This window comes from Urocitellus parryii, chromosome 5 (assembly GCF_045843805.1).
Source record: "Urocitellus parryii isolate mUroPar1 chromosome 5, mUroPar1.hap1, whole genome shotgun sequence".
Lineage (NCBI taxonomy): Eukaryota > Metazoa > Chordata > Mammalia > Rodentia > Sciuridae > Urocitellus > Urocitellus parryii.
The window spans coordinates 50,665,594-50,675,418 of NC_135535.1; positions in this window are offsets into that span (position 1 = coordinate 50,665,594).

The following is a 9,825-nucleotide window of genomic DNA, read 5'->3' on the forward strand; positions in this document are numbered from 1 at the left end:
CTTTTCTTTTGAGGCAAAGTATCAAAGAAGATATCTAAAAACACAGACTGATCATTCATTTGCTCTACTGAAGTGGGAGATAATACCCTATGTATACATCACACAAACTTTTGGCCAGTGGCTTGATGGGTTCTCATGCTCAACCTTTTTTTTTTTTTTTTTCCTGCCTTCAAAGCACTGGGCTCAAATGCCAGCTTCTGCGTGCAGGCTGCCAAAATACTAAGTGAAGCATGGGGCACTACACATTAAAGGGGAGAGGGCAGCATGGCAACATGCCCGAAAAACACGCTGTGCTGCAGAAAGAACTTCGAAGAGACCGGCTCACATCAAAAGTCACTGCGTGTTTTACTTCCTCCTGGTGATCAGTGTCATTTGACCCTTTATTGGAATCTCCTCTCAGCCATTCTATCTGCCACTTCTTTTTCACTCCTCCCAAAGCCCCCCTCCACCGCACCACCCCAGCAAAAAGAAACAGCTCCAAACCAGGAAACTGCTTCCAGAGGGCAAACACAGCTTCAGCCAACACACCCCAAAGGCAGGCTTCCAATGGCCCAGTGGCAGGCAGATGCAAAGACGCATTGCTTGGGACCATGCAATGCTGTCCGGCTCCCTGAAGAGTCTACATTCCCATCCCTTGGTGTTTCCCAAGGTCTCAGTGGGAAACCCCTTTTCTTTCTTTTTCCTTTTTATTTTCTTTCTTTCTTCTTCTTCTTTTTTTTTTCTTACCAGTTCAAACAAAAACAATGAATTCCTCAAGCCCACAAGAATGTGACAAGGTGTCAACAAAGCCAACCAGGAAGGTGATGTATGGCCCATGTAGTTCCCATAAATCACTTCACAACTAGGGCTACAAAGAATGAGCCCTGCAACCCAGAGCCAAAAGTGTGAGCTCTCTCCACCCTCAAACACCACCCCCTCCATCCTGTGCACATCCACCCTGCTCCTGCAGCCTCACAGTTGCTCACCTGTCACCAACCAGCTGGCCTGCTCAAGGGTTAGGATAAGTTTCCTTCTGTGGCAAACACTACACATATATGGTGGAGCACTGTAAAATTTAATGTGCTTTAGGGACATGTGTTGACATGGCTTTCTTGAAGCTGTCCAGGAAGTTCTTTTCAAAACTTTAATTTCAAAGGTTTACAAATGGCAAAATCATTTGTTTTTAGGTAAAAATTCAATTTAGAGAGTTTTGACTTCAGTGGTGAAATGATTTTATGGTTTCAAAAATCAGAGGCCAGGAACTATTTTGCCTGTTTTATAATAACACAAAGAGAAATTGAAAATTGCCAATCTTGAATCCCTTTCTGGGTTTACAGGATTCGGTTTTCTTGAAATAAAAATTGAATATGTAGTTGTGTGCATGTTAAAGTAGGAGGGGGATGGGAGCATTTGAGATTGCCATATGCAAAGTAACTTACTAGCAAATACAAAATTATCAAATAAGATATTTTCTTTCAATGTTTTAATATCTTTACACCATAATTTGGGAGTGAGAACACAGTATAAGTTCCTAATGCAAAAATTTCTGAAAATATTTAAATACAAATGATTGGTTATTTTAGAACAACTTAGATCCAATTCTGTGAAAAACCTGGTGAAAGTTCCTTAAATGAATAACAAGGCAAATCAGAACAGCTAAGTAAATAATTTGCAAACATTTACTCATATGATAGGCTCACTTGTAGCTATTACATTCCTATAAGAAATAGTTTTTTGAAAACTAAAGACAACAACGCAAAGGGAAAAAAAAAACTCACCATTTTCCACGATGAAGAACAGGGTCGGCCTAGTTGAATGTGATTCTATTTCTTCCCTTCAACTGCTTTTTTAAAATAAAAGATTCTAAAAATAGCTGGCATAGCAGAGATGAACTCATTCTCTACTAACATTGCTCATTCTCTGATGATAGTAAAAATACTTCAAAGAAAACAGTAAATAAATGTAGAAAGAATATACACCAAATTGGTAGTTCAAACGCATAGAAGGTTAACTGATAGTTAATGTAAGCCTTAATATTTAAAATAAAAAATTGAATGCATGAAAATCTGTACAAAGGATACTTAGTGGCACTTACTGGTATTTGAAATAATAAATGAAGGTTTATTATAATTTCAAGTTCTAGTGCATGTAAATAAATACCTTAGAATAATATCATGTACTCATTCAGGAGCACAACTATTCATTTAAATAAAATGATATCTGTTATTACTGCCAATAAGGCAACCAAAACGTGTATGCATGGAGCTATTGTGAGTACATCATCTAGGATGGGATGGAGGAGTAGACATTGAATTTGGGACTATGGTGGAAGAATTACTTGTATTAACTATTAGGTGATTTTATATATATATATATATATATATATATATATATATATATATACACACACACACACACACACACACACACACACACACAAACATACATAAATTTCTTTGTTTTGTTTTGTTTTGTTTTTACACATTTGTGATTTAAACAAAGCAAAGCCCATTATGGCTATGTTGTCAAGCTACTTGGGATTTCTTTCTTTCTTTCTTTCTTTTAAAATATTTTTAGTTGTAGATGGACACAATGCTTTATTTTGTTTATTTATTTTTATGTGGTGCTGGGGATCGAACCCAGAGCTTCACACATGCTAGGCAAGTGCTCTACCACTGAGCCACAACCCCAACCTGCTACATGGGATTTCTAAGTGTGTTAATTGGGGGATCTGTTTGGATAAAGGGACATGAGAACATAAAATAGAAACATGCAAAATATGTGAGATTCCAGTTTTCTTGCAATGATAAAAATTGGTAGAAACAGCTACATCTGTTTCAAAATATGACTCTATTGTCCTGAGATACAGTTACATACTAGAAGAGAAAGACAATGGAGCCAACCATTTAAATTCTTCTAATACTTTTTTTTTTTTTAAAGAGAGTGTGAGGAGAGAGAGAGAGAGAGAGAGAGAGAGAGAGAGAGAGAGAGAGAGTTTTAATATTTATTTTTTAGTTTTTGGCTGACACAACATCTTTGTTTGCATGTGGTGCTGAGGATGGAACCTGGGCCGCACGCATGCCAGGCCAGCACGCTACCGCTTCAGCCACATCCCCAGCCCTCTTCTAATATTTTTAAGCATACTTGTGAAAATGTTAACCTTCGTGCAGAGACATAGAAAAAAGAGACAAGTTAGAATAATGATCCTCTAATTTTTTATATAAAAATGATGTTCTGAAAGTCTTAAGGAGGTTCCAAGGGTAAATCTAGACAGCCTGGTGCACCCTGGTATCAGTCCAAAGACAAAGATAGAGATCACTTGTACTCCACTCAAGGAAAGTGGAAGGCACCAGGGTCACTCTGTGTGTCTCCTTCTGAAAAAGATCTAAAACAACTTCTACAAGGAACTACATCTTCAGACAGTTTCCTTCCTTCTGGAAACCCAGGCTTTGTTGTAGGAGAGCAGTTTGTTCCCATTGAAAGGAAGGCAATTAAAGTTTCCTGAGTTTTGCTTCATATCATTAAAGACTTTGATATACATTTTCACTCAATGCATCTCTGTAAGCTTGACAAAGCCTTCAACTTAGGAGTAGACACTACAAAGCTTTAAATTATACATAGGTTTTATGTGCTCAGTGCTCATATTTTATATATTTTATTATTTAGGTCATGAATTTTTAATTTTGGTTTTAAATTTGCAAAATAATAATCTTTATATTCATAGATAATAAATGAGACCTATGAAAGTTTAAGGGATAAGCTATTGTATTCACAATTAGTTGATATCAATAAACAGAGCCCTTTTAAGATCCAACTCCAGGTTAATCCACAGTGAAGACAGGAGAATTAAAAAATTATTGCAAATGTGCCTGTTTCATTATCACTATATTTATTCACCAAATAATTATTAAATATCCAGTGAATGCAAAATGCTGCAGTAAGCTATAGAGATGTACAAAATGAAATCTTACTTATGGTTTGCCATTAGTTGGTATTCATCAAATTGCTCTGTATGTTTCTTATGTTTTATGAGTATGATTTTTGAATCCTATAAAGGCAAGAACCATACATTAAACCCCATGGCTGTCTTGACTGTTAATCATCTAACAAATGATTCTACTATTATCATTATTGTTGTACAACCATGGACAATACCACAAGCAAGACTTCAAAACAGATACCCAGTCTCTAATCTTTATTATTAAAGTTTCAATGGTAATTTTCTGAGGATGAATATAATAAAATGTAACTCACAGTAATGTGATCATGATTTTACATATATAATATATACATATTGCACATACATTCGTATTTTATATGTCTACTAAGGCAGTAACTTTCTACCAACTTCTCTTAGTTATTATGTGGGGAATTAAATTTTATCACTAATGTATGTGATTCAGTAACAGTGACATTGGAAGTCTCTCCACTTCCCTTCTATTCTATTAAAATAAATACTAGCCTACAACACTAAAAGCACACCTGACTTCAAGAATAACTGAAACCATTTACACTTAAACTTGACTCAATTAAAAAAAAATACTGAGAAAAGGAAATAAAGTGTTTCTGCAGATAGTTGCTCTATAAGCTTTTCACAGCTCTAGGCAAAAGAATCTGGAGGTCTCATGGTACAGATGCAGACACATAGCTTGGACATATTTGTTTCTTGGATGATTTTTTCTTTCTTTTTTTAAAGATAGATACTGTGCTTTGCACTGAAAATAGCAAGATGAGTGATTCAGTCTCATGTATGAAAAATATGTAAATAAACAATTATTAGCACACCGTAAAATGTATTCTATCCCAGGTACTCATGTGTACTCATGGTGGCAAAGAAGAGGGGTAACTAATTTCTAGAGGGGGCATATAATATTTGAACTGAACCTTGGGGGATATGTTGAGATTTTTTTCAGATGGATAAAATGATAAAAAAAAATGTCAATCAGAACAGAAGTGTGGGGGCAAAAAAAATGTAAGCTGCAGAAAACCTCGTCTTTCTGTACCAAGAAGAAAAGGCTGCAACTAATGAATGGAAGGAGGCAAGATCAGAAACTAGACCTACTGCTGTAATCAACATAAGCTTGGACTTTATCCCTTAAGGGGTACATGGTAGCCACTGAACGTTCTTGGCAGGGGAATGATAAGGTTTCTGTTTCGAAGATAACACTTGCAGCAATATTGTAGGTGGGTGGGACAGAGGAGACTAGAGACAGCAGGGAAATTAGGAAGAGTGCAAAGTTGAAATGGGAGGGCCTGTGCAAAGAAAGAAGCAGTGAGAATGGAGGGAAAGAGAACTCAAAACATATGGTCCAAGACATATGTAGGAGCAATAAATGGCAGGACTTTGTGAGGGCTGAACATGGAGAAAGAAGAGAGTCAAGGATCACCCGGTGAATGATGGCATTATCAAGTAATCTAGGAACACAGTCATGGAAATGCAGGTAGTCACTGAAACTGATGTCATGGAGCTGACTCCATGAACCCATGGAATGAAGATGGGAGAGGGCCTCTGATAGAAGCCTGGAGATGAGCAACATGTAAAGGGCAGGCAGAGGGAGAAGAGCCCGTTGAATGCAAGGAGCGTTCAGGCAAGAGAAGAAACACGAGGTAAAAGTTTTTGTTCAGGAATCCAAGGAAAGAGTGTGAAATGGGAAGTGTGGTTAACATGGTAGGTATTTCAGAACAGACAAGAGGATGAGGAGGTTACTGGTAACCTAATTTAGAGTTCCTTCTGTGGAGGTACTCAGTGAGGCATGAAAGGGGTGGAAGCCAGATGACATTCAGCTCAGGAGGGGGTGAAAGGCCTGAAGAGGGGAGAATATGTTTTCCTTTGTATCCTCTTGCTTTCCTGCCATGTCACAAAGGTTTCAGTCTACAACATCTGTACTTTGCTGTGCCCAAAGACCTGTAAACCCAAGAAAGCATATGCAATAGATAGGGTACTGTGGCATTAGCACACCACAGAGGAAAGTGACATCCATGTTCATAATCAAAGGCCTTCCTGGGCCATCCACAGGAAAACTAACTGGATGAGGAATGGGTAGAAATCACACTGGAAGAGATTTTATAAAGACCTAAACAGCTCATTTGGCATTGTTCTGAGGAGCTGAACTCCCGAGTGTAAACTAAAAATGGGGTGTGCCTAGGAAAGGAATGTAGCTCTCTAACCAAAAGGGAAAACCACACTTTCAGAATCCCCTTTGGAAAGGGATATGGTGATGGATAAAACACATTCTGCCTCATTATTTTTTAGCTTCGAGAGTCTATATGTGGAACATTCAAAATTCTCAAGAGAAAGGGAAAAAATAATATCTGGAAGCAAGCTAAAAGTTTTTTTGACTCTATTAATGAACTTAAATTCATTTTCCATTCACATACCAGAAGGAAGAAACCCATATAAACGGATTAAGAGGGCCAGAAAGACACACCAGGGTTGGCACACTTTTTCTGCTAAGAGTCAGATGGTAAATATTTCAGGGTTTGTTAGTTGGATGGTCTCTAGCAGGTACTTGACTTTGGTGGGTAAGAGCTTATGATAGAAGGTGGTTTACTATGGTTCCCAAGGAACAAGCCTTGAACTTTTCCCTAGAGACCACAGCAAATAGCAATAGGGGACTGTGAACTATGACAACCAAATTAGTCTTGGGAATCCATTAATCTACCAGGTGGAACTTTAGTATGATAATTCCCATCTTCTGAAATAATTGCCTTTCTGTTTCATTTCTATTTTCTAGTCATTGCTGACATCTTTCTGAGTTGCTCTGAGATCTACCATCTTCCTTCTCTAATTTTGTTTTGATTTAGGAATGTACCTAATGATGGTGATGGTGCTACTCTATTTCAAATGCTATTTACTCAAACTTATTTGGCCCAGAAGACCATACACACACACACACACACACACACACACACACGCACACAATAATAATCAAAACATACTTGGTACTGAGTTGACCAGTCAAAGCCTTAGGAAATAGCTCCTCGTTTCATTCTCACTGATCTTTCCATAGATTATTTTTTAAAAAATAAAATTTTTGTCCTCATTGATGAAAGAAATGTAATAGTTTAGCAATGCCAACCTCTTGAAGTGCATGGTACAAAAATTTAATGGCAATCCACTTAGACTCACTTATACGCTTGGAAGCTTAGAGCAGCATTAGAAATTAGAATATGACATTGTTGACATTTTGGCACAAATTCTTAATTTACTTTTTAATCTCAAAATGCCAAGATTCCATTATTCTATCAAGTACAGTCCAAAAACCCCACTAATCACCTACCTGACAACTTGCTAAAATGGACTCTAGCATTTCCATAGATTCTAGTGAGGATTTAGGTAAGAATTTGTAGGAACAGGCAAGACCGACACTCCCTGAATTTTTCACCCCTTTCATGATTTCATAACCATCCTTTAAGATGTACTGAACTGTACAAGAACCATGGAGAAAACAGCAATTACTTATATAGCAACCTATAAAAAGAAACTCTTGCTTTAGTTTTTCTCCATCTTCAAGATGAAGGGTGCTTTGGGCCCAACTGAGATGACTCACTGCCTCAGTTCTCCCTTTCCTGTTTCATGTTCAGACATCATCAAGACTGGAGAGTAATCCGACTTCTCCCTGAATGTGATGGGCCGCTGCCAGGATGATATTCAGTTTTCATTCTCTGTGTGCTCTGTAAAACCACCTACCGCTCAAAGAAGCTCTTTGACATGTTCTGAACTCTAAAGAACAAATGAAAATGTCATTTTGGTGGGGAGAAATGAAGCCGGAACAAAGAGGTCAGAAACTTGATACTCTAAGAGCGGCACGTCTCCACATGGCAAGTGAAAAACACTTCAGACTCAAAGAACCTAGCAATGTAACCACTAGCATTCTCCTGAGACCTGACTGTCACAGGAGACCCTGACATTTCCAGTGGCATTTAACAGATTCTTGCCTTTTAAGTGAGGCCAGCTACAGAAGGTTACTCCTTCTCAGATGCAGAGATTCTATTGTGAGCCATGTTGGAAGAAGAAAGAACTCCAAAAGGGAGTGAAGATCAGAAGACAAATGGGACGGATCTACAAGGTGTTTGTGACATGAAGCTTCCATTTTTGTGCATGGCTGGTGGTCCAGTGGAAGATCAAAACTTCAGTCAATTTAGCCACATGGTGCCCAAGTCCAGCCATTCAAGTTGCTGAACAACACCATGAAGGAGCGTCCAACAAGCAACAAGGGGATTCTAGGGATGTATAAGAAAGAAAAGGCAGGTCCTGGCCTTCAAGGTGCTTCCAGTCTTGTTGAGGTGACAAGCTTCATGTACATGAATTTATACACTTGCTCACTTCCTTGAAAACCCCACCCAAAATTATTCTTCTGCGGGCAGCCTTAGAGTACTGACTAATAGCTCATGCCTCAACTCTGTGTCCCCACAAGACTCACATCCTCCGCTTTTACTCAATTTGAATTTGGCAGAAGTGTTCTTTAGTTGATTCATGTGAGCTCAGTCCAACTGATTTGTCAGTATCATGAGGATACGGTTTCCGTCTTCTTCCTTCCTGTTCTTTTCAGTCATTAGTTCTGTAGCTTAAACATAATAAACACTCACTAAGGGAAGACTGGCCAGCCAATTCTGATGACTCCCGCTCAGATACCACTCCAAGTGTGCTGGTTCCTGGCTCTCCCCCTCACAGATTAAGTTCCTAGAAGTTTCCCATCCTGAGAAAGTCTCCAGATTTTTCTGTGGCCTTTGTATCCAACAGCAAAGATATTCTCAGTGAGCAGAAAGTTAAAAAAGAATTCAGTGTCCCAGTGGGCTTAACTTCTACTCATCACCAAGACAGGACAAGTGGTTATTTCTACTCAGTTTGTGCTATTAGCTACATTCAGAAATTCCAATTAATGAGAATGATAGGCTTGAATTTGTAGATTTTTTTTTGTCATTATGTGGGCTACTAAGGTAACTCAGCTAAGTCCCATGCACCCCTTTTCACTTCTTTTCTCACAGACTCTTTTCTCTTCTGCTGTGTTTAGAAACCAGAAAACCAGGACTGATTTCTCCTACCCCCATCCTCTCTCTCACTCTTTCATCCTCACAAGAAAAAAAACAGCAGCAAAAACAATTTGGCTCAGATGCATTGAGAGCACATAATGGCAAGCAATGTTGATATGTGTCAGTTATATCTGAGCTAAGTGCCAGTGAGGTTTTTTTTTTTTCTTTTCCTTAAGTTAGCACTGCTAAAAGGAAGGACGGTTTGCATTAATAGTGGCTTTGATTGCGTTCTTAAATTTGTGATGAAGGATGTGAAGTAGGCAAAGCAGGGAGAGGTGATGTTATTTCACTGTGAAGAACAGTCTCACAGATATCAGAAAAAGAACAGCTAGAATGAATCATTTCTCCTTCTACCTGTTTAGGAGAACTGCAGTTTATCTTTAGGTGTTCTATCTAATCACATTTCATAACCCAAAGGTGAATGCTCAGATCCTAACTCTTTTTTTTACCATCTGCTGCTAATGTTACCCTTCTGTACGGCTGGCTCGCTCATATCATTTGGAGTTCTACATTCACACATGTTCTTCTCTGTCGAGCACACCCAAACTATCCTATCTAAAGTAGTCTCTCCCAGGGGCTGGAAGTGTAGCTGAGTGGCAGAACAATTACCTAGGATGCACATGGCCCTGGGTTTGAACCTCAGCACTGTAATAAATAAATAAATAAAAGTAAAGCAGCCTCCTCCTGTCCAACATTCTCCATTTCATTAAAACTTGATTTGCTTTTCTTAGCTCTTATGATTGCTTGAAGTGATCAGCTTTATTTAGGAACTATGCCATTACCTATAATTCCTCTCTGGAATATAAGAGCCAT